This window comes from Dasypus novemcinctus, chromosome 12, assembly GCF_030445035.2.
Source record: "Dasypus novemcinctus isolate mDasNov1 chromosome 12, mDasNov1.1.hap2, whole genome shotgun sequence".
Classification (NCBI taxonomy): domain Eukaryota; kingdom Metazoa; phylum Chordata; class Mammalia; order Cingulata; family Dasypodidae; genus Dasypus; species Dasypus novemcinctus.
The window spans coordinates 5,150,031-5,175,151 of record NC_080684.1 but is presented as its reverse complement, the minus strand read 5'-3'; the positions used below and the strand labels follow the sequence as shown (position 1 = coordinate 5,175,151).

General features: G+C 43.4%; 1 pseudogene; it reads right to left on the bottom strand.

The window, feature by feature from the left end:
* Positions 1-1,638: 1,638 nt before the first annotated feature.
* Positions 1,639-5,423, bottom strand: LOC131280774 (thyroid receptor-interacting protein 11 pseudogene; annotated as a pseudogene).
* Positions 5,424-25,121: the final 19,698 nt, after the last annotated feature.

Genomic DNA, 25,121 nt, shown 5'->3' with positions numbered 1-25,121 from the left:
ACCTTTGCCTTCTCTCCTGATGACTACTGAGCCCTCAGATCTCAGGTGTTTGTGTCGTAGAGGCACGTTCATTAGGTTTTCTTGGGAAGGGCACTCAGCTTTCCACTGTCCCATGGAGTACCCATGACTCTTGATGAAATACTTAGTGCTTCACCTGTTTATGTGATTTCAGCATTTTCCAAGGGAGAGGAACTCACTTGGCCTGCATTCCTGCACATGCACAGACGCTGGACCCTGGGACCCATTCGCTATCTCCATATCTTTGTGTGTACATGTAAAATATGGCCAGAAGAGCTATAGATTAATACCAACAAGAAATTCCAAGGCATTCAGATCAGTTGGCCTTTTGTGCATCAGTGATATTTCTCCATGGTAAAACATAATTTATTTTAATATTGTCATCCCATAGAGTTTCTTCTTACACAGAGAATAAGAATATTAATGAGAGAAACCCATCTGGTACAATGAAGGGTAGGAATGGAGTATTTTCATTATGTCAATCCCATCATTTTGCATGTGAGTGTCACTGTATCAGACAGGAAGGTCTTAGAGGCTATGAAGTTGGGTGAGCTGAAACTCCTGATTCCGGCATAGATTTCCCACAAACAGATGGGGTGGAGACAGAGGAACAGGTTGAGTCATAAAGCAAATTTATAAAGCAGAATCTAGTGTGGTAGCAGTGGGCTCTAGGAATGGATTTTGTGGATAGGGGAAAAAGGTGAGATGACATGGATGGACTGCAAGGCGGTGGCACATGGAATCGGGAAGGGGATCCAGAGGCTATGACAGCAACAAGGCAGGCATGTCTTCCTGGAGCCAAAATAGAATTTGTCTTAGTCGAGCGGGTGGTGGCAGTGGCCATGTATTCACTGGGATGGGCCCCAGGGGGAGGGGAGCCGAGGAGAGTCAGGAGAGGAAGGACCATGGGTGTGGGGATCCCCGTGCTAATTCTCGGTGGATCAGTTTCAGGAGCAGGTTCTTACATCCACTTGCCTGGGTGTCATGAAGTTACTGAGTATGTATCGATCAGAGTGAGAACGGTGATGTGGGGTGTTCCTAGGAGAAGAAACAGGGCCCTGCCAGTAACCCCTCTCTCTCATCCCACTCTTCCATCTGTCCTCGCTGGCCTGTAGCCTGGATGTCAGCACCCTTGTCCTGCACTGGGAGCCAGGCCTAATGCATAGAATACTCAGGAATTCTTCCTGCACTTTTAATTCAAGCAAGTAAGTCATAATAGAGGTTTATTTAGCATAAAACTTACGTTTCTGAAGATATGAACTGTGCAATTCGGTGCACCAGCCGAGGTGCTTTCTCACATTGTCAACCCCTGGTGATCCTCAGGTCCTGCCCCATGGCACAGCTGGCTGCCTGTCTCTGCCGAGATCCCTGCCTTCCCCTCCAGAGTCTACTGTGTCCTGGAGATGTGCTGTGGGCAACCAGGCATAGGGCTTGTCTCTCATAAAATAATCAGAGAAGGAAATGAAGAGCTGCTTTATGGATGTTTGCATTTCTTTTTTTTTTGTCAATTATGGTAAAAGAGAGACAATTAAGTTTGAAAGGGTTTAAATCAGAGGGGAAAAAGGGAGATTATATGGCACACTTGTTCTATGACACCTGCAATTTCTACAAGTATAAAGATAGATAGTTTTATTAAATATAAGGACAGTACAGGTACAAACGAACACCTGACTTCTTCTACAAGGTGACATTATGATAAAATATATACATATATACACACAATTGTTAAGGGTGGCTTGCCTGTTTCACAGTGGTATAGTTATTTCTGGCTTGATTGCCTTTTGCTTCAGAGTCTTTCAGTATAATTGCAGCGGTGTTGTCAGGTAGCATGGCAGAGCTGTAAATGTGGGCAGCACATCTGAGACGGGTTTCAAAAGAAGATTCCCAGGCCCACCAGTCCCGAGTCTAGCAAGGCTGATTAGAGGCACCGCTGCAGAGCAGGGAGCTAAGAATGGATTCTCAGGTGCTCTTGTACTGGTTCTGGACGCTGCTGTATATTTACAATGTGGTGGTACATTTGTGGCTCGTTGGGTCCTTCCTGGTGGATCTTGGAGATTCATATCATGAGCAGAAAGTTTTGGTGGTGGCACAGATGGATGAGACTCTGTTTGTAGAAATTTCAGAAAATGTTCTGAGAAAGAACTATGAAGTACACGCTGTCGACTAGGTTTCAGAGATGTATTGGGAACACTTTTTGATCCTCCTCCAAGCCAACCACTCATCCACCTGGTAACTGCACCCTGGCCATCAGTGAACAACTCTTCCATTTCCTCCTTTTTCATACCCAGACTGCTTCCCATTAATCTTAATACCTCAGAACGCTTGGTTTTTGGTGCCTGAAAGTATCTAATAAAGAGCTTTCTCATTAGGACTTTGTCCACTTTTCCTTCCGTGCTCTTTAGTACGTTCGTCAATTTCTTTTGTACCTCATCCAGCCTTTCTTCTTGGTATGCATTTTGTGTTTTAAGATTTTTAACTTGTTCTTCCTTCAGAGTTAACTGTTCTCTCAGTCTTGTTGCTGAGTCCAATGCAGCATTCGCCTCATCCAAACGTTCCTGTAATGATGAAAGTTTTCCTCCCAGATTTTCTGCCTTTGTCTTCCATTCCCCCAGAAGGTGGTTTTGCTTTGCTAGTTTGGCAGAATACATGGCTTTTTCCTCTTGCTGGAAACAGTCTAGTACCCCCTGCAGGTTGGCTAAGGAGAGAGCATACTGCTTTACTTGTTCTTGTGAGATGGAAAGCTGCTGTGCAGTTTCATCCCTCTGTGCAGAGACTGCATTCAGTTGGAGCTGCAATGATGCTACCTGCAAACTGGCTTGACGCCTTGCGTCCGTCATTGCATCAGAGGATGAAAGTAGCTTGTCTTCCAGTGCTGTGACTTTCTTTCTTAGGCTGTTCTCCCTGTCTTCTGCAGCCAAAGCTTCACGAGTAGAAGAGTCTTGTGATTCTAAAACATGCTTATGCAGGCTCTCTAGCTCCCAGTTTAAGTGTAATTCCTTGTTATGTAAATGTTGTAGCTCATTCTGCAGGGCACTGTTTTCCATTTGTTTCTGTTTCAGGGCCAACAGGACTTGATCTCTCTCCTGTTGAAACACAGCTGCCTTCTCCTGCATGGATTTCACTGCATTTAAAAGCTGATCTAACTCCCCAGTCTTGTCCTGTTCCTTTCCTTTGAGTAGTTGTTCCAAAACAAGAGCCTTCTCCTTCATTGCCTGGCACTCAAACTCCCTTTCTTGCAGCATGATTGAAATCATGGTATTAGCCTCTTGTAATGCTTGATGTTCTGTTTCCTTTACCCTGGATGTTTCTGCTATTTTTTCATTTTCCTCTTTCAGTTTAGAAATGTCCATTTCTAAAATTAATATTCTCTCCTTCAGGTTTGTCACTGCCTGCCTTAAAAGTTCATTTTCCTTCACTTTGTTAGTGAAATTCTCATTTAACGAAAGGAACTTGGCACTGTTGGCTTCGATTAAGAGGTCTTTTTCCTTAAGTAACTTTTTAAAAACATCTTGTTTGTCCTTTATCTCCTTAACTTCTGGATCATTTTGTTCATGTTCTTTTCCTTCTAGCTCTGGGGTGGCAGCAATTAAATGACATAATCTGTGATTCTTTTCCTGTAGAGTGCTGATTGTTCCATCTTTTTCCTGCAGTGATTTTCTTAACTCTTGTTGAAGTAATTTAGAAGGCTCCCTCATTACATCAGATTTAGTGTCCCTAAGAGATTCTGCTGACTGTGAAACAGGTGATGGTCCAGAGGAGAGCTGTGGTAAAATGATATCAAGTTTTCCTAAAAGAAGATCCTTGGTGTTGCAAAGCTGCCCTAGGCTGTGCTGAACTTGTGCTAATTTCTTCCCAAAATTTTTGAGTTTGCTTTCGTTCTGCTTGTACCGTTGGATTAGTTCAGTACGCTCTCCTTGGAATTTACAATTATTTTCACTGTCAACCAAAACCTGAGCCTGAAGTTGATGAAATTCCTCCTGTACTTGGGTTGACTCACAGTGTATGTTTTGTACTGTGGTCATCACTTGCTGTTTCCACCCTTCCATTTCCTTTACTTGTTGCTTTAATTTATCCCGTTCCTGCAGTATCTCCTCAAAGTGATGACTGTTAACACCTCCGTCCTCGTTACCAGTGCTGGATGCATGTAAAACAGTCAGTAAAGTCTGACATTTCTGACTCAATGCATCTATTTCAATGTCTTTTTCTCGAATGATATATGATAAATTATGCACCGCTTCTCTAAACATATTCTGGTCACTACTTTCAAATCGAGTGCACAAGGTTTTATTTTCTTCTTGCAGCTTCCTAAGGACTGCTTCTTTGTCAGAGACTATGTCCACCATTTTGTGGTATTCTCTTTTTAGGTGGCTATTTTCCCTAGTCCTCTCACTGAGAACAGCTGATACGTGTTCTCTCTCCAGGACAAAGGCCTGCATTTGCTGTTGGAGATAAGCAGCATCCTGGGTGTAGGGAGCTGAAGAGGTTCTTGCATGAAGAGCTTGTATTTCCGAATCTTTCTGCTGGATTATGTGAGTTAGTTTCACAAGCTCCTCTTTGGACAGCTGATCAATCTGCTTTCTTAAAGATATATTCTTTTCATTTAGAATTTTAATCTCTAATTCCCTTTCTTTTATCCCCTTTACTAACATTTCAATTTCACCTTTAGATAAATCAAGCCTTTCCCTTCCATATTCTATTTTAAGGCTCTCAACTTTCTTTTCAACAGAAATATCCAAATTTTCTGTTTGAAGTCCCTGTCTTCCTTCCTGCATCTGGGTTCTGGCTTGTTCAATAGTGTCTTGCAAATTCCTTGTTTCCTCATCCTTCTCTAAGCAAAGCTGGGTCTGTGAGGTATTCATTTGCTCATGCTGGTATTGAAACTCATCCCTTTCCTTTTTGTGCTCCTCTAAAAACTGAAGCACTTGAATCTCACTCTGGTTTTGATCTTCAGTTGTCTTCTGATGATGTTGTGTTTCCTCTTGAAGATCACCCTTTACCATATACAGTTGAGATACGTCAGACTCAGTGGCTGGCTGCCGATTCTGCACCTGCTCCTGTAGCACAATCTGTCCTACTCTAAGATGACTGATGTCTACATCTTCCTCTTGTAATTCATTTTGGTAACTTGTAGATCACTGCTTGACTTGAAGCTGTGAGGCTTCATGCTGCTCTTCTAGGTCTGCACAGTGTTTAAGTCTCTCATTCGCTGATTTTAAGGTTGAATGAATGGATTCGCTCTCCTCTCTGCTTGAGTTAGGTAAAGCTGCTTCCACGTCCTCCATGCCTTCCATTAGCAATCCTGTTGTCAAGTTTGACCTCTGTCCAGTGAGAAAAGCCAGGCTGCCCCTCACTCTGCCCAGAGTTTGTCCCAAGCTGGAGCCGAGGTCACCAAGCCAGGACGACATCGCTGTGGGTCAAGGACCTACACGGTCTGCTCTGAGTGAAGCAGCCGATGTGGTCAGTCTCTCCCACCAGGTGTCCTCCAACTGCTGCCTTGACGGAACTAGTCCAAATCTAAGCACTCAGGATTCCACAGCACAGTGAGGGGTTGCTGGGCAACACCAGCTTCAGGGGCTCCCCCCAGCTGCCCGGCTCTGCCCAGAAACACCAAGACCTGGCCTGGGACTTGACCACAGGCCTCCACCAGTGACTCAGTCAGGTCCACGGAGCCTCCGCTCCTTCCCACACCTTCCCCCCATCTGAATGGGCTTTTTCTTCCTCTGCTTTCCTGACTTTCCCCGATTCCACGGGCAACTCCTGCCGCCTCCACCCCAGTGCAGGGACACCTGCCCTGAGAGCAGCAGTGGCTTATTGGAGTCCAATTTTATGACAGTTGATTTTTAGTTTGTTTTCTCTACATTTTAATCTGTTTAGGGCAAGAATATGCCTCGTACTTATTTCTCTTAGAAGTATATTTTTTATTCAAAAATAAATATTTTGTAATACTTGGAAAGGAAAAAGTGAAAAAATAGAAAAAATGGAATTCATTTCAAATTTTTAAAATGTGTGTTCACCTCTTTTAGAAATGCGCAGTCTCGGGCAACATCCCAGATCTGCTGATTCAGAAACAACGTTTAAGAAGATAAGCAGGTGTTGTGCTCATTAACGTGTGAGAAGCTCAAAATTGTAACGATTTTAAGATGCAGCATTTTAATTATGGTATTTATTGACTGTCTTATTTTAGTACAAGTGCTGGACACTTTGCCTAGTGCTTCGTATGCATTTTCTCATTTAATTCTCACACGGGCTATTCTAGCTCTCTTACCTTTTCTTACCAATTTTAAAATAAACTTGTCAATTTCTCCAAAAAATCAGTGCAATTTTCATTGCAGCCGTTCAATTTATAGATTAATTCAGAATAAACTGACATAACATTAAGGTTTCTAGCCCATCAAAAAGGTCTATCTCAGGCAGCGGACTTGGCCAAGTGGTTAGGGCATCCTTCTACCACATGGGATGTCCGTGGTTCAAACCCCGGACCTCCTGGACTCGTGTGGAGCTGGCCCATGCGCAGTGCTGATGCGCGCAAGGAGTGCCCTGCCACACAGGGCTGTCCCCCTCGTAGGAGTGTCCCCCGCATAGGGGAGCCCCATGCGCAAGGAGTGCGCCCCGTAAGGAGAGCCGCCCAGCACCAAAGAAAGTGCAGTCTGCGTAGGAATGGTGCCGCACATCCGGAGAGCTGGCACAGCAAGGTGACAGAAACACGGATTCCAGCCCCTCTGACAACAAGAGGAGCGGACAAAGAAGATGCAGCAAACAGACACAGAGGAGCAGGGTGGGCGGGAGAAGGAGAGAGAAATAAATAAATGAATAAATCTTTTAAAGAATTTTTTTAAAAAGAGAAAGTTATATCTCTCTGTTCATCTAGGTAGTCTATATTTTTCATTTAGGTTCTCTTTTATTTCTCATAGAGATACTTTATAGTTTGTAATTTTTTGAAAAAATATTTCCATTAGAAATTTGTGGCTTTACAGGACAGTCTTACATAAAATTAAGGATTTCCAAGTACTACCTCATCACCAAGCCATTGTGTTGGTATAGAAGTTTTGTTAGAATTCATGATAGTTACAATTAAGGAAAGAGTAATGAATTAATACATCTCCTTCAGTAAATCAGACTGAGATAAATTTATAGTTTTTTCACACATCGTCTTCAGCCCCTATTATTTTTGAGATATTCAGATAGTTGTGCGTGATATTGTAATGACATATACAAGCCATTGTACAGTTGTCAAAACATAGGTAATTGTGTGGTCGAAAATGTAAAGCGTAACGTAAACTATACACCACTCTTAGCAGCAATGCTTCAATCTGTGTTTATTTATTTATTTTTTAATTTTTTAAAAATTGGTTTTGTAAAAATATTACATTAAAAAAATATGAGGTCCCATTCAACCCTGCCACCCCCACCGCACCCCTCCCCCCCCAGCAACACTCACTCCCATCATCCTGACACATCCATTGCATTTGGTAAGTTCAATCTGTGTTTATTAATTGCAACCAATATACCATATTGATGAAAGATGTTAATGGGTAAAAGTGTAGAAGCAGGAAGTTTGGGGTATATGGGAATCCCTGATATTTTTGATGTACCATTTATATAATCTAAAGCCCCTTTTATTTTCTTGTTACAATGTCTATAATCCATCATGTACCATAAGGTTCACTGTGTTGACATACAAGCCTTTGTGCAAAATGTCCACTTTCCTAGGATTCTCATGATGAACCTTCTTTAAAGCCTTTACCCCAGTGAAAACACTATTATTTTAGAATTCCCTGTTCATGTTTCACTCTTTGCTGCCACTGGACCTTTGCACATGTCATAGAACCTACCTGTCATATTCTTTATCCGCTCATATCTTGTGTTGTTTTTCTTTATTGATCTCTGTCCCTTTATGTTTCCTATCTGACTTGGAATCCCCTTCCTTTCCAGAACTTGCTCTTCCAGAAAAGCAACTCTCCTTCCAACTCTGACCATTCCCTTGCAGTTTGATCCCCTTAACAATTTATTCAATTTATAACATTCATAGATCTTGTATAATATATGAATCTTAATTCAGCAGTCCTGTCATCATATAGTGATTCCATTAACAAAAATGTTGTAGGTTGTACGTAAATGTAATATTTCTTTAAAAGGTTTGCATTATGCATTGGCAGTGATTCAATTCAATGAATTTGGATTTTTTTCCATGCTATATTTTAAGGAACATTATTATGCAAGTTGAGTTACATCTATAATTTGTTGGCTGTCAGGATGTTCTGGTGGATTCCTAAGAATGGTTCCCTAGACTGGTTTGGGTATGTTACTTTGGCCCTATTTCTATTCTTCCTTAGTATCATGTATTAGGTACAGCAATCAATAAATGCTAAGAGTGGTCAACCATGTGTAAGATCAGATGCCTTTGATTTAAAGATTGTGTGCCTTTGATTTTCCTGGTTTAGATTCCTGTTTTTAAAATACTTTAGATCGTTTTGAAGAGAAGCTGTATCCATTTTCATGGTTGGCATCTAATTCAATGCGTAGTCAAAGAGTGACTCATTCTCGTTGCATATTTCCTGTTAAATCAATGTATATATGCCAGTCTTCCACTCACTAACCAAATATTTCTTCCCATTAGATGTATATTTTCATGTCGTTGGACTCAAAGCTTGGTACAATCACAGAATATTAGATATGGCATCAAGTCGTGGCTTTGCTACTCAGTAGCTGGGTGAACTTGACCATGCCATTTAATTTCTGCATTCCTGTTATTTTATCTGTGAAATGGGGGTGATATTTATTTCGCCACCTGCCACATATGATTATTGTAAGGATCAAAATGAAACTGAAGTTAATGTGACCTGAAGAGACTTGAGTGACTGAATCCTGAGGTTGCACAGCCAGGAGAGCAATAAAGCCAGGACTGAGCTGAGGGCTGCTTGTGCCTTGGTGACTGTTTCAACACAACTTTGTTCTGTACCTTGGTAGATAGTCTCTGTGTGAGTTTGTTGACATAAACTTTGTGAAAGTGCTTTGTAAACTAGAAAGGACACAACCAATCCACGGTTCACAGGATGGAGGAATAGAATATGGATTAGAGTGGACTTACTGATATTCTATTCATGAACTATTGTGATTAGTAATGGAAGAAAATGTGGCATTGGTGTGGAGAAAGTGGCCATGGTGGCTGCTGGGTGTGGGGAATGAGAGGAAGAGATGAGATGTGGAGGTGTTTTAGGGACTTGGAGTTGTCCTGGGTGGTGCTTCAGGGACAATTACCGGAGATTGTATGTCCTCCCATGGCCCACTGGATGGAACGTGGGAGAGTGTGGGCTATGATGTGGACCATTGACCATGAGGGGCAGCGATGCTCAGAGATGTATTCACCAAATGCAGTGAATGTCTCATGATGACTGAGGAGAATGTTGCTATGGGGGGAGGAGGGCGGTGGGGGGTATATGGGGACCTCATATTTTTTGAATGTAACATTAAAAAAATAAAGACAAAAATAAAAAATAAAAAAAGAAATAAATGTAAGTTGATAGTTTTTTATATGTCTGTCAAAGAATTTTGTTATTTTCCAAATGTTTGTCTAAATTCAATGATGTCCATCATAGAGAGGTTCTTTATTTTAATCTACTTAAAAAAAAACATACAAGTGTTTTCCCCTTCCCCTCCCTACCTTCTCCTGCCCTGCTTTTTTTTTTTTTTTTAATCTGTATTCTTCTGTATCTATTTCTCTCTCTCTTTCTCTTTTTGTCTTTTCTTCTCGTTTTTTCTCCTCTAGGATTCTTTGGGATTCGCTTCTGGGGACCTCTGATGTGCAGAGAGGTTCCCTGTCAGTTGTGGCACTTCAGTTCCTGGTTTTTTCTGTGTTTCTCCTTGACTCTCCCCTCCATCTTCCTTTTTTTTCTTGTTGCATCATCATCTTGCCGTGTGACTCACCCGTGTTGCCACTGGCTCACCATGTGGGCACTTGGCTCGCCACATGGGCACTCACATAGGCACTTGGCTCGCCACGTGGGCACTCACACAGGCACTTGGCTCGCCACGTGGGCACTTGCGTGGGCACTCGACTTGCCACAGCGGCACTTGGCTCGCCACGTGGGCTCTCGTGCAATCACTCAGCTCACCACACAGGCATGCTTTCTCTTCTTTTTCACCAGGAGGCCCCAGGGATCAAACCCAGGTCCTCTCACCTGGTAGGCAGAAGTCCTATCACTTGAGCTACATCTGGTTCCCCCGAGTGTTTTTGTTAAGTTAGCAATATCTAAACAATTTATTACTTAACACATCTTGGAACTTACAAAAAATATATTCTCTGCTTCCCTGAGTCTATCGAGTTTCTTATCTCAATATGTTTACCTTAAACATGGTCCCCCAAATAATGTATGTATATTCTTCCTAATTATATCATTCCTTCAGTGGAAACAGTGAAAAGATAAGTTCTTCTCAGTATGTTAACCTTAAAAGATAAATACTGTATGTATATCCTGCATATCTTCATTGGTCTTTCAGTGGAAACAATGGAAAAATAACTGGACTGGCTTAGCTTGTCTACATTCATCTTGGTAGTGAGTCTGTCTGCCTTTCTACAGATCCATTGTTATGGTGTATCCTTTTTCCCGGGTTCACTGTCAGCCAAATTTCAACACAGTCTTCTCTTTTTGGTCAGTTGTACTAGGCTGCTTGATAGTACATGTCCATTCAGTGAGTCTCAGTGGATGTCTTTTTGGGTTTTTTCCATCTACTGAAAGTAGCTCAACATTTCTACCTGATATATTCTTACCTTGTGATTTTTAGGTAGAGGATATTTCACCAAATTACAAATCAATGACTTGTGTCTGAAGTTAGCATTTGTACTAACCATCCCATTTCCTCAAATTCTTTTAAAAAATTATTTGTATTGTGGCAACCTATGTAACATAAATTTTGTCATTTTAACCATGTTTATGCCTGCAATTCAACAGCATTAATTACACTGGCAATGTTATACTGCCGTTACCACTATCCATTACCAAAACTTTTTCATCACTTCAAACAGAAACTCTGTGTCCACTAAGCAATGACTGCCCTTTCCATCTCCCACTGGCCCCGGTAACCTCTAATCTTCTCTTTTTCTCTATGGCTTGGTTTACTTTAGCTGTTTCATGGTAATGGACTCAGAATATTTGTCCTTTTATGCCTTGCTGCTTTCATTTAACATAATGTGTTGAAGTTCCTTCCGTGTTAGAGCATAAATCAAAACTCCTTTTTATGACTAAATAATATTCAACTGTATATGTGTACCACAGTCTGTTTACCCATTCACCTGCTGATAGACATTTGGGTCATTTTTACCTTTGGCTATTGTGAATAATGCTCTTCTGAACATTGTTGTCCAGTTATCTGAGTCCCTGTTTTCAGTTCTTTTCAATATATACCTAGGGACAGAATTTCTGGGTCATATGGTAATTGTATGTTCCACTTTTTGAAGAATGGCCAGATGGCAGCATTTTACATTCCCACTGTCAATTCAGGAGGGTTCTGTTTTAGTTTCCGTGCTGCTAAAACAAACACCTTGCCAGGGTGTGACTAACAACCGGAATTTATTGTCTAAAGACTTCGGAGCCTACAAGTCTTGCTTCTTCCTGGGGTTGGTGTCTTCTAGCTGGCCTGCAGTCTCTGTGGTTCCTTGATTTTCCATCACATGACAATGCACATAGTAACGTCTTCTGTTTTTCTGTTCCAGTTTCCTTTGATTGTTGGCTTCTGGCTGTTCCCCGGGGCTGCTTTCCATGTGTCTAGTTTCCTTTGCCCATAAGGACTTCAGCTACATGGATCTTCATTCATTTGAGCACACCTTAACTAATAACATCTTCAGGGTTCCTGTTTACAAATGAGATCATACCCATGGGACCAGGGGTTGGGACCTGAACGTGCCTTTTGTCATAGCTATGATTCAATCCCCAACAGTCCTCCCTTGCTACCTACCACCAAAGGATATGCTCTTCACAAATGCAAAATACGTGAGTTCCTTCACAACATCCCCAAAACCTTATGCCATTTTAGAACAATGCTAAGAATAAACTCTCAAATAAACTCTCAGCAAAATCTGTCACGGGTATGGTCCATCCTGGGGCAAAATTCCCCTTTCAGATGGACGTGGAAACCTGGAAAACCACTTATCGGCATCTAATGTACAATGGTGGAGCAGGCGTAGACCAAATATTCCCATTGCAGAAAGGACAAATTAGCAGGAAAACAGAGGTCATGGGTTCCATACGATTCTAAAACCAAGCAGGGCAAACTCTATTAGCTCTCAAGATCTGAAAGCCACCTGTGGCTTGATGCTTAGTCCATTGTGCCTGATAGAGCAGCAGCCCACCTCTTCTAAGCCTTTGTGTAGAGGCCCTGCTCTCCCCAAACACTGGTTCCACACTCTCCGAGCATTGGAATGGTGGCCCGGTTCTCCATTAGTACCCAAGTCCAGCGCACAGCCCCACGATCTCCAAGCTCTGGGTGGTGGCTCTCTCCTTGAACAACATGGCACAAGACTCACCATCTCTAAGCACATCAGTTCAGGCCTTCTCTGTTCCCCTCAGTCCAGGCTGGCAGTGGTTCCACTCATACAAGATTGGAGAAAACCTTGTTGGCTTTGCGTGTGGTTCAGGGGGAGCCACACCATCAGACAATAGAACAGTCCACAGATCCTGCCTGGGCAAGTGCATTTCCAGTCCTGACCTCCACTGAAATGGCCGAGTGGACCCCTGTTCAGCCACACCTTCTTTAGCGTAGGGTGTTGGGTTTCACCCTTACCTGGACCCTGTCTTCTGGGAACTCTCTGAAAGCTCAGGAAGTCTCTGATAGAGCCATTTCTGACCCTAGTTTCAGAAACATTATCTGGATAAACTGAGAATTTTTCAAATCATCAATCACTGTTTTATTTGTTTATGTGTATGTGCTTAACAATTCAATCCTCTGTTTCTCTCTTTCCTCTCTGATTTCACTATGAGCTGCGAGGAGAAACCAGGCTGTACCTTCCACATTTAGCTGGGATATCTGTCTCCTCAGCTTAATGTCCAAGTTCATCACTCTAAAATTCTGCCTTCCATCCAACATCAGAAACTCAGTTTTACTAAGTTCTCTGCTGTTTAGCAAGGATTGGGTCTTTTCAAACTTCCAATGCCACAGTCATCATTCTCTTCGAAGGCCCTGCCGGTGGTACCTTTAACATCAGTTCTACTCACATTTTGTTCATGATGAATTACGCATTCTCCAAGATGATAACAAACTTTTTTTCCAGCTCTCACTCATTTTTTGAATGCTCACAATTCTTCTAGCCTTTACTCCATACCTATTACAAAGCTGTTCCCATATTTTTAGGTATTCGTAATAGGAGCACCTCACTTTCCGTTCCCAAAAACTCCTTTAGTGTCTTGGCTGCTAAAACAATTCCCATGAAGTCATTTGCCTGAACAGCAGGAGTTTATTGGCTAAGACTTTCAGAGACTGGAAGGCTGGCTCCTTCCTGGGGTCAGTGTCTTGTGACTGGCTGTGTTCTGTGGTTCCTCGGCTTTTCTGTCACATGACAAAATGCACAGGGTGGCATCTTCTCTTCCCTCTTCTGGACCCATTGACTTCTAGCTGCTGACTGCTCCCTGTGGCTTCTCTCCCAGTTTCCAGTTTCCTTTGCTTAGAAGGACCTCGGCCAAATTGGATTAAGGCCCACCTTCATTCAGTTTTGACACACCTTAGGTAATACCATCTGCAAAGGTCCTATTTACAAATGGGTTGACACCCGCAGGGCCCGAGATCGGGACCTGATCATGCCTTTTGGGAAGGGGAGGGCATAATTCAATTCCAACAGGAATTTCTCCACATCCCCATCCACACTTGTTATTTTCTGGAGTTTTATTTTCTTTCACTAATAATCATTGAGTATGTGTCAAGGGGTATCTCATTGTGGTTTTGATTTGCATTTCCTTAATAACTTATGATGTGGAGCATCTTTCCATGTACTTATTGACCATTTGTATGTATTCTTTGAAGAAATGTCTCTTGAAGTCCTTTGATCATTTTCTTTTGGGTTGTCTTTTTATGGTATTAAAAACTTTCTTCGTATGTTCTGGGTAATAAGCCCTTATTGGAAGTATGATTTGCAACTATTTTCTCCCATTCTGTAGTTATCATTTCATATTCTTGATAACACCCCCACATTTTTTTTTTTTTTGGATGATGTCCAGTTATCAGTGTTTCTCTTCTGTTGTTCAGGCTTTTGGTATCATATCTAGGAATCCATTACAAAATCCAAGGTCCTGGAAAATTTCCCCTTTACTTTCTTCTAACAGTTTTATGTTTTAGCTCTTGTATTAAGGTCATTGATCCATTTGGCATTAATTTTTGTGTATGATGTGAGTGCCTTAACGGTAGGCCCTAATTAGCAATTTGTCCTCCTGTGATGGAGTTAGACTCAGATATGACTTTCTACAATGCCTCTTCTGTCCCTTTTTATTGAACTTCTGGTGGATGCTGGGTTTGCTGTATGCCCAGGAGACTTCAATCTCTGGGCTGTCCAGGTTCCACCTGAGCCCTAAGTCTCAGTGGTATTGCTGCACCACCTACACTCCACTTCATTGGACTTACCCAGGTCAGCTGAGAGGGAGATGAGGATGGACAACAACCACACCAGGGAACCAAGACAGTCTACGGCTGTGGGCACGAGAGTCACATCCACCAGCCATGTGGGAAAGAAGCCCCTTCTCAATCGAGAGAAGGAGTGAGCATCGCCATCCCAGGGTCCTAGGGATAGACAAAGAAAATATGGACTAGAGTGGACTTAATGGTATTCTACAACAGAATTATTTTTACTCTAGCAATAGGAGCAATTGTATCATTGATGTGGACACAGTGGCCTCTGGAGTTGCTAAACGCAGGGAAAGGGAAAAGGAGGTGTGATGCAGAGGCATTTTCAGGACTTGGAGATGTGCTGATTGATATTGCAGGGACAGATGCAGGACATGACATATCCTACCAGAATCCACTGGATGGACTGAAGAGAGTTTAAACTACACTGTAAGTAATAGTTTTCATCATTTGATACATCATTTGATAAAATGTATTCATCAAATGCAATGCAAGTACCACACTAATGAAAGAAGTTCTTGATGTGGGATAAGTGTGGGGTGCGGGGTGGGGCATCGGGACCTCCTACCGCTTTTAATGTCACATTTTGTGTGATCTACGTATCTTTTGAAAGTAAATAAAAATATATATCTAGGCAAATTATGTTCAGATAGTATTAGTTTTGAAAGGATTGAAAGAAGTCAGTTAAATTAAAAAAAGATTACCTATATAAAAACAATGCGGGCGGCGGACTTGGCCCAGTGGTTAGGGCGTCTGTCTACCACACGGGAGGTCCGCGATTCAAACCCCGGGCCTCCTTGACCCGTGTGGAGATGGCCCATGTGCAGTGCTGACACGCGCAAGGACCACCATGCTACGCAGGGGTTTCCCTGCATAGGGGAGCCCAACCCGCAAGGAGTACGCCCCGGAAGGAGAGCTGCACAGCGCAAAAGAAAGTGCAGCCTGCCCACGAATGGCACAGCACACAGAGAGCACTCACACAACAAGATGATGCAACAAAAAGAAACACAGATTCCCGTGGGGCTGACAACAACAGAAGCAGACAAAGAAGAACACACAGCAAAACAGACACAGAGGACAACTGGGGTGGGGGAGGGAGGGGAGATAAATAAATAAATAAATAAATAAATAAATAAATAAACCTTTAAAAAAAGAAGACACCAGTCACGAATTCCAAGAAGAGAGCAGAATACAAAGACATGGGACTCTTTCCTCCTCCAGAAAAGTATCTGCAGGACAGGCTGAAACAGACTGGAAAAAGATCTCTAGGCTTTAGGACAGCAGATGAAGGCTGAACCCCACCCAGAACAGAGACGGACAAAGGAGGGGAATCGCGGCAGAAGAACTGTGACTGGAAAGCAGCAGCTACTGCTCCTGGCACCCTCCCCGACTCTAAGGACTTCACAATACTCAGGCCTCTCAGCCAACTTTAGACAAAGGGGTCTCCAGGGATCCACAGCCCCTGGAAAGCGGACGGAGAGGGACACCATCTAAGGCTGCACATTCTAACCCACAAATCTGGTCTGCTGTGTCCCCACCAGCCTTTCCAGGCCAGGTGGGACCCCTCAATCTCACTCTCTTATAGCCAGGACTGAGTGTGGAGGACTCGCCTCTGCAGCAAAGAGGAGAGAGAGGGACACAGCCTAAGGCTGAAAACTTTGAACCCACAAATTTGGTCTGCGGAGTCCCAGGAGCTCTACCGGGCTGGGCAGTACCAGCCCATTGTTTGCCTTGGGAGCCTGCAAAGGACTAAGGAGATCTGACCCTCTCAATCTCCTACTCTACTAACCTGGAATGACTGTGGAGGACACAGAGGGGAGTGGAACCATTTCCTACCCAGGAAAAGAGAGGGGGTTGCTGGAGAAGTCTGACGAATTCTTTCTGAGAAAGTTTAAATTACAAGGCTCTTCATCTCCAGGCAAGAACCTCTACCACACTGTTCCAGTCTGTGTCACAGCAAAAACGCTCCAGCCAGGCACTGACCTGAAAGGGCTGCCAAAGAGTACCTTCCAGGAGCAGAACTAGGTAGAACACATGAGTAAATTAAAAATAAATTGCAGAGGCTTCTGCTATCCTTTATGGCTTCCCTCCGAAGGCCCCAGGAAGCAAGTATGGAACTCATTACTGGGCATAGCAGTTTGATATTACTGATGAATTCCAAAAAGAAATATTGGATTAGGCTCATAAATTGGTCTTTTCCTCAGGGTATAGTACATTATCTTGGATTCAGAGGTTTATGTGATTAAATAATGATCAAGGCTTTGATGGGGCCACATCAGCAGGACGTTGTATCCCTGCCCCTTGGTGGATGGGACTCACAGAGAAAACAACATGACAAAAGAGATGGCTGGAGTTTTTGAGCTGGAGCCCAGGAAGTGAACACACAGGAGATCATCGCCAGAGGAACAGAGAGAGCTCTTTAGACACAGCTGAAGCCCAAGGGAGAGGACAGATATATTTGCCTGATACTCTACAGCTGACCTCGTAGAGAGAGGCAAAGCCTAGAGAGCTTTCTAGTCTAGAGCTGAACTTGTGGTGAACAGACAGGAGCTGGACGTGGAGAGAAATGAACCCCAGGAAGAGAGGAACCCAGGAAGCCTGAACCCTGGCACACATCGGCAGCCATCTTCCTCCAAATTGTGGCAACAGACTTTGGTGAGGGAAGTAACTTGCACTTCAGAGCGTGGTAAATAAGCTTCTACCCCAAATAAACACCTTGTATAAAGGCAACAGAATAATGATGTTTTGCATCAGCACCTCTTTGGCTGAAACTGGGTGCGGAGCCCTGTTTTGAGCAAAGAACAGGGACAAGACAAACCATCCAGGAGGAACACAGAATCAAAGAGCAGCAATAGCACACAGGCTCCCACCACCAAAGCCCAACAAAAAAGAAAGAAACTGAGCATCTGAGGAAACTGCATCCTAATCAGATGCCTAGCATCAGCAAAAATTTACAAGCCAGACTAAAAAAAATGGCAGACATGACCCAGGAAAAGGAATATAACAAAGCCTCAAAAGAGACACAGGATTTGAGAAAACTAATTAATGAGATGCATACACAGTTCCAAAATCAAATTGAAAGAAAAATATGGCTAAAGAAATTAATGAGATCAAGAAGATACTAAACAAGCACACAAAAAAATGTGAAACCCGAAATAGAAAAGTAACGGAGCTAATGGGGAGGAAAGACACAGTAGTAAGATTAAAAACACATTAAAGACATACAGCAAACTCGAAATGAAGGAAGAAAGAATAAGTGATACCAAAGACAGAAGAGCTAAAATTATAGAGAGAAAGGAGTAGGAAAAAATGAACATGGGCTCAGAGAGGTTAAATGACAACTCAAAAACCAACAACAATCATGTCATAAAAGATCTGGAAGGAGAAGAGAGGAGAGTGGGGAGGGAAGTATTTGAGGAAATAATAGTTGAAAATTTCCCTACTCCAAGGAAAGATATTAAGCTACATGTCTAAGAGGCCCACTGTATCTCAATCAGAATAAATCCAAATAGACCTATTCCAAGACACATACTACTGAGAAAATCAAACGTCAGAGATAAAGGGAAAATTCTGAGAGCAGTAAGAGAGAAGAGAACCATTACTTACAAGGGACACCCAGTAAGATTTAGTACAGATTCCTCATGAGAAACCATGGAGGCAAGCACACAGCACTATGATAAAATTAGGAGACCAAAAGCGAAAATCTGCCAGCCGAGAATTCTGCATTCACCAAAATTGTCCTTCAAATATGAAGGCAGGTATATAATATTCACAAGCCAATGCAAATATAGTTCATAATAAAGAATCCGTCTTGCAGGATATATTAAGGGAAGGCTTAGAACCTGAAAGAAAAAGGAGAGTGAAGCTTGGAGGAGAGAATAGAAGAATAGAAGGAGAACTAAAAAAGTAAAAAGACAGACCAAAATGTGATATGACATATGATAACCAAAGAAGAAAATGGTGGAAAGAAATAACCCATTTGCAGTAATATCACTGAATAAGAATAGATTAAGGGAAACGGACTTTGGCCCAGTGGTTAGGGCGTCCGTCTACCACATGGGAGGTCCGCGGTTCAAACCCCGGGCCTCCTTGACCCGTGTGGAGCTGGCCAGGCGCAGTGCTGATGCGCGCAAAGAGTGCCCTGCCACGCAAGGGTGTCGCCCGCGTGGGGGAGCCCCACGCACAAGGAGTGCGCCCGTGAGGAAAGCCGCCCAGCGTGAAAAGAAAGTGCAGCCTGCCCAGGAATGGCGCCGCCCACACTTCCCGTGCCGCTGACGACAACAGAAGCGGACAAAGAAACAAAAGCAGACAAAGAAACAAGATGCAACAAATAGACACCAAGAACAGACAACCAGGGGAGGGGGGGAAATTAAATAAATAAATAAATCTTTAAAAAAAAAAAAAAAAAAGAATAGATTACACTCACCAATTAAGAAATATAGGCTGACAGGATGTATTAAAAAAAAGCATGAGTCAGTCGTATGCTGCGTACAAGAGACCCACCTTAGACCCACGGATACAAACTGCCTGAAAGTGAAAGGCTGGAAAAAGATACTCCATGCAAATAGTAACCAAAGACAAGCAGGCTTAGCTATACTAATACTGGAGAAAACTGACTGTAAGTGCAAAAAGTTAAGAGACATACAGAAGGCCATTAAATATTAATAAAAGGGAGAAGCAACCAGGAAGGTATAACAGACATAAATATCTACGCACCTAACCAAGGTCTCCCAAATACATGGAACAAACTCTGGGAAAATTGAACAGAGAAACAGGCCTCTCTACAATAATCAGTGGAGACTTTAAAACACCTCTCACAACATTAGATAGAACTAGACAGAAGACCAACAAGGAAATAGAGGCCTGAAACAATCTGATCAGTCAGTTAGACCTAACACAGATATACAGAACACAGCATCCAAACTCAGTGCATTAGATATTCTTTGAACGTACCCCTCCCTGCATCCTTCTCAAGGACAGACCACATATCAGGGCACAATACAGCACTCAATAAATATAAACATCATCAATTATTCAAAGCATCTTCTCAGACCAGAAGGGAATCAAAATCAAAATCAATTATCAATGACAGAGAGAAAAAGGTAAATTCACAAATGTATGTAGTCTGAACAACACACTCCTAAGTAATCAGCGGGTCAAATAAGAAATTGCAAGTGAAATCAGTAAAGGTATTCAGACAAATGAAAGCGAGATCACAACTTATCAAAACTTACAGGATACAGGAAATGCAGTCCTGAGAGGGAAATTTAAAGACATAAAAGCCTATATTAAAAAAGAAGAAAGAGCTAAAATCCAAGAATTAACTGAACAACAGAAGAAACAAGAAAAAGAACAGCAAACCATCCTCAAAGCAAGCAGAAGAGATAAGAAAGATTAGAATAGAATTGAAGGAAATTGAGAAAGAAAATAAAAACAAACAGACAAAACCAAAAGCCAGTTATTTGAGAAGAAGATCGGTAAAATTCACAAACCCCTGCCAAGATTAACAACGAAAAAAAAAAGATCCTAATAAATACAATTGGAAATGAAAGAGGGGAAGTTATGACTGATCCCACAGAACTAAAAAGGATCATAAGAGGATATTCTGAGAAACTGTCTGCCAACACACTAAACAACCTAGAGGAAATGAGCAAACGCCAAGAAAAGCACAACCAGCCTACATTAACACTACAAGAAATAAAAGAACTTACCGAACCAATCATATTGAAGGACACTAAAACTGTCTTTAAACATCTCCCAACAATGAAAAAATCTAGGACCATGTCACTTCACAGGTGAATTCTACCAAACATTTTAAAAAGAATTAACACCAATCCTGTTTAAACTCTTCCAAAAAGTTGAAAAGGAGGGAAAATAACCCACCATTTTTTAGAAAGCCAACATCACTGTAATACCAAAGCCAAATAAAGACACAGTAAAGAAAAGAAATTACAGACCAACCCCTCTAATGTACATTGTTGCAAAAATTCTTACCAAAATATTTATAAATTGAATCCAGCAGCATATCAAAACTCTTATACATGACAATCAAGTGGGATTTATTCCTGGTGGACATGCCTGGTTCAACATATGAACATCAATCATTGTGATACACACCATTAATCAACAGAAGGAAAAAAAGACACACGATCATTGTGATACACAACATTAATAAATGGAAGGAAAAAAAGACACATGCTCATTTCAATCGAGGCAGAAAAAGCATTTGATTAAATCCAGTATCATTTCTTATAAAAACATTTCAAAACAGAAGAATAGAAGGATTATTCCTGAATGTGATAAAAACCACACATGAAAAACCCACACCTGACATCGTACCAACTGGGGAAAGGTTGAAAGCTTTCCCTCTAATACTGGGAACTAAACAAGGATGCCCACCAGCACCATTGTTATTCAGCATTGTAACAGAAGCTCTAGGTAGAGCAATTAGAGAAGAAAAAATAATTGAAGACGTATAAATAAGAAAAGAGGAAGTCACCTTACATTATGTTTAGAAAATTCTGAAATGTCTACAACAAAGCTATTTGAGCTAATAAATGAGTTCAGCACAATGGCAGGCAGCAGGATCAACACGGAGAAATTAGTCATATTTTTGTACACTAGTATTCCACATTCTGAGGAGAAAAAAAGGGGAAAATTCTATTTACAATAGCAACAAGAAGACTCAAATACCTAGCGATCAATTTAACAAAAGACGTACAGGACCTATAGGGAGAAGATTACAAAACAATGCTCAAAGAAATTTGAAAAGACCGAAACAATTGGAAAGACATTCCATGTTTGTGAACTGGAAGACCAAACACCATAAAGATGTGAATCCTACCCAAACTGATTTATAGATTCACTGCAAGACCAAGCAAAATTTCAACAGCCTACTTTAGAGAAACAGAAAAGACAATTACCAAACCACTTGGAAGGGAAGTGCATGTGAATAGCCAAAAGTATTCTAAAAAAGAACAACAACACAGAAGTAATTTCACTGGCTGACCTTGAAACATATTACAAAGCTACGCTGGACAAATTCGCATGATACTGCAATAAAAAGATACAGAGGGAGCAATGTGTGGGATAGAACTGCGAGTGCAGGAATTAACCGTCACCTCTATGGTCAAGTGGTTTTTGACAAGCCCTCCAAGCCTGTGTTAATGGGGAAAAAACAAGACTCTTCAGCAAATGCTGCTGGGAGAACAGGTTATCTATAACCAAAAGAATGAAAGGCAACCCCTATCTCACTCTCTATATAAGAATCAACTCAAGGGAAGCAGATTTGGCTCAACTGATGGAGCATCCACCTACCAGATGGGAGGCCCAGGGTTCAGACCCAGGCTCACCTGACCCATGTGGTTTGCTAGCCAACACGGAGCGCTGATGCACGCAAAGAGTGCCATGCCCCGCAGGGGTGTGCCCTCCGTAGGGAAACCCCGTGCCCAAGGAGCACGCCCCCACAAGGAGAGCCGCCCTGTGCAAAAAAGTTCAGCCTGCCCAGGAGTGGTGCCATGCACACGGAGAGCTGACACAGCAAGACGACACAACAAAAAGAGACACAGATTCCCGGTTCCAATGACAAGAATGCAAGCAAACTCAGAAGAACACACAATGAATGGACACAGAGAACAGACAATGGGTGTGGGGGGAAGGGAAGGGAAGAGAAGTATATTTAAAAGCTTTCTAAAAAATTAATAAATAAATAAATGATAATAACATAAAAAAAAAGAATCAACTCAAAATGGATACAAAGACCTAAATATAAAAGCAAGTACCAATAAACTACTAGAAGAAAATGTAGGGAAGCATCTTAAAAACCTTGTGTTATGTGGTGGTTTCTTGGACCTTACACCCAAAGCACAAACATCAAAAGAGAAATTACATAAATTGGACCTCCTTAAAACTAAACACTTTTGCACCTCCCAGGACTTTGTCAGAAGAAGGAAAAGGCAGCCAATTCAATGGAAGAAAATACTTAGTAATCACATGTCGGATAAGGGTTTAATATCCCAGATATAGAGAGAGATGTTTCAACTCAACAATAAAAAGACAAATGACGCAAAAGACATGAATAGACATTTGTTGAAAGAAGAAATACAAATGTCAAAAAGCACATGAAAAAATATTCAACATCATTAATGATTAGGGAAATGCAAATCACGACGAGATATCATTTCACAGCTATCAGAAAGGCCACTATTAAAAAGTCAGAGAACTACAAGTGTTGCGGAGGATGTGGAAAGACAGGAACATTTATTCACTGTTGGTAGGAATGCAGAATGCTACAGCCACTGTGCAGGACTGTTTGGCAGTTCCTAGAGAAGTGGAATATAGATTCGCCACGTGATCCTGCACCACCACTACTGGGTACATTCACGGAAGAACTGAGTGCTGCGGCTTGCTCGGTCGGTAGAGGTGGGGTCTGGCTGCGGACGAGGGGTCGGTCCAGCTCTGGACGAGGGGTCGGTCCCGCTTGAGACGAGGGGTCGGTCCCACTTGGGACGAGGGGTCGGTCCGGCAGCAGACGAGGGATCGGTCTCACAAGGGGTGGCGCGGTTCGGCTGACGGGGTCGCCCGGCGAAGCCGGCGACGAAGGGGTCGCCCGGCGAAGCCGGCGACGAAGGGGTCGCCCGGAGAAGCAGGCGACGAACTGGGGACAAGGGAGGCCAGGCCCTTGTCGGGGGCTCTCAGGACTGGAGGGCGCACGGCAGAAGAACCACCGCGGAGACAAGGTAAACACGCAAGTCCCCTTTACTGAGGGAGAGGCAACAGTTTTATAGGGGCTGGGGAAGGCTGATTGGTCGAAGCCATGCCCTGTTCTGATTGGTTGCCGGCGAAAGGTCAGTGGGCGGTACTGGACGGGGGAGGGGTGGTGGTTAGGGATTGGCTGTCGCTGTTGCTGGGGGAAGGGGCAGGGTTTAGGGATTGGTGGCTGCTGCTGCTGGGGTGGAGGGCAGACTGGATTTTTCCGCCCACGCCTGGCTGTTGCTGCTGTTGGGGGAAGGGAAAAGGGCGGGCTGGATTTTTCCGCCCACGCCTGGCTGTTGCTGCTGTTGGGGGAAGGGAAAAGGGCGGGCTGGATTTTTCCGCCCACACCTGGCTGTTGCTGCTGTTGGGGGAGGGGAAAAGGGCAGACTGGAACTTTCTGCCCTGCGCCTGCGCAGGGAGAAAGAAGAAGGGTGCCGCCCCACAAGGCATCGGGTGGCGCCATCTGGGAGGAGGGGCGGCCGCGGAAGCATGGCTGCCGAGAAGGGGAGACCCGAGGGCACTCTGCGCCCATGCCGAGCTTCCTTCAGGGGTGGCGGTGGGCCCGACCAACCACCCTATTATGGGGGCAGCGGAATTAGGCCTACCGTGGCCGCTCCCCTGCCAGGCCAGCAAACCACACTTCAGCCCGAGGGGTGACCGCATTTCCCCCTTCTTTTCAAATAAGCACCAGGATGGCAGCAGCAACAAGTAGCTGAGGCCCAAGAGGCAGTAAGCAATGAGGGAAGCGGGGCTGAAGAGGGAGGTGAGTATGACGGGGATACAAATGTACAATTTGGGGGGCGGTATCTTGCCGTTGCAAGCAAGGGTGGCCAATGTCCAATTCCCGTTGATCTCGGTGGCTATAAGGTCTATCTGTTGTTAAAAGTCCAGGATGATAGCGCATTACAGGTGGTTGATCTCTTCTTGGTGGCGAAGAGCGGCAGAGGCAGACTGTGTGATGGTCTGGAGGATCGCAGTGGTGAGGACAAGTTGCGTCAGGGCACCAGCGACGGTGATGGCAGCAGCGTCGGGAGTGGTGGAGACGTAGGCGAGGACAAGAAGGCCAAGGTCTCCACAGGCCGAGAGAGGCCGATGTTAACGGGGCGGGCCGACATGGGGCGGCCCAATCTGCAACGCAGTAGGGGTTCAAGCGAAAAAAGGAGGGGGGCGGGGGACGAGAAAGGACGCTTTGGATGGCTGAGAAGAGGAGTGAGGTCGAGACAGGAGGAAGCTCCGCAGAAGTATGGGGAGGCAAGAGCAGAAGTGTTATTGGATGCTAGAAAGCAGGCCGCGGGCCGGGGAAAGCAGGTTGCGGGCCGTTTCGCGGGGCTGGAGCTGCTTGAGAGCGATGGCGGCATGGGGGGCCGTGGTTACAATCTTCTGGGGTGGTAGTGGCTAGACAGATGGCGGAAAATATTATCAAGAAAGCAAAGGTTATGAGGAAGAAATAGAGTATTAAAGGCTGTGGGGGAAGTGAGAAGATCATTTAGAGGATAGGGTTGAGAATGGTATGTTTAAGACAGAAGCTTTGTGGTTTGTAGGAGACTGCTTTATAAACGAAGGAGAATGAGGGCAGTAAATATAGTAACGATAGATAGGAAGATGACAGTGAGGAGGAGTCTTTGTTTAAGGTTCCAATCGTCCGGTGCAACAGTGGCTAGGCCGATAGCGAGGGGTGTTGCTAAATAGACAATGGCTGCAAAGACAAAATCATCTTCTGTTTCCTTAAGAATAACTTTTCTTTA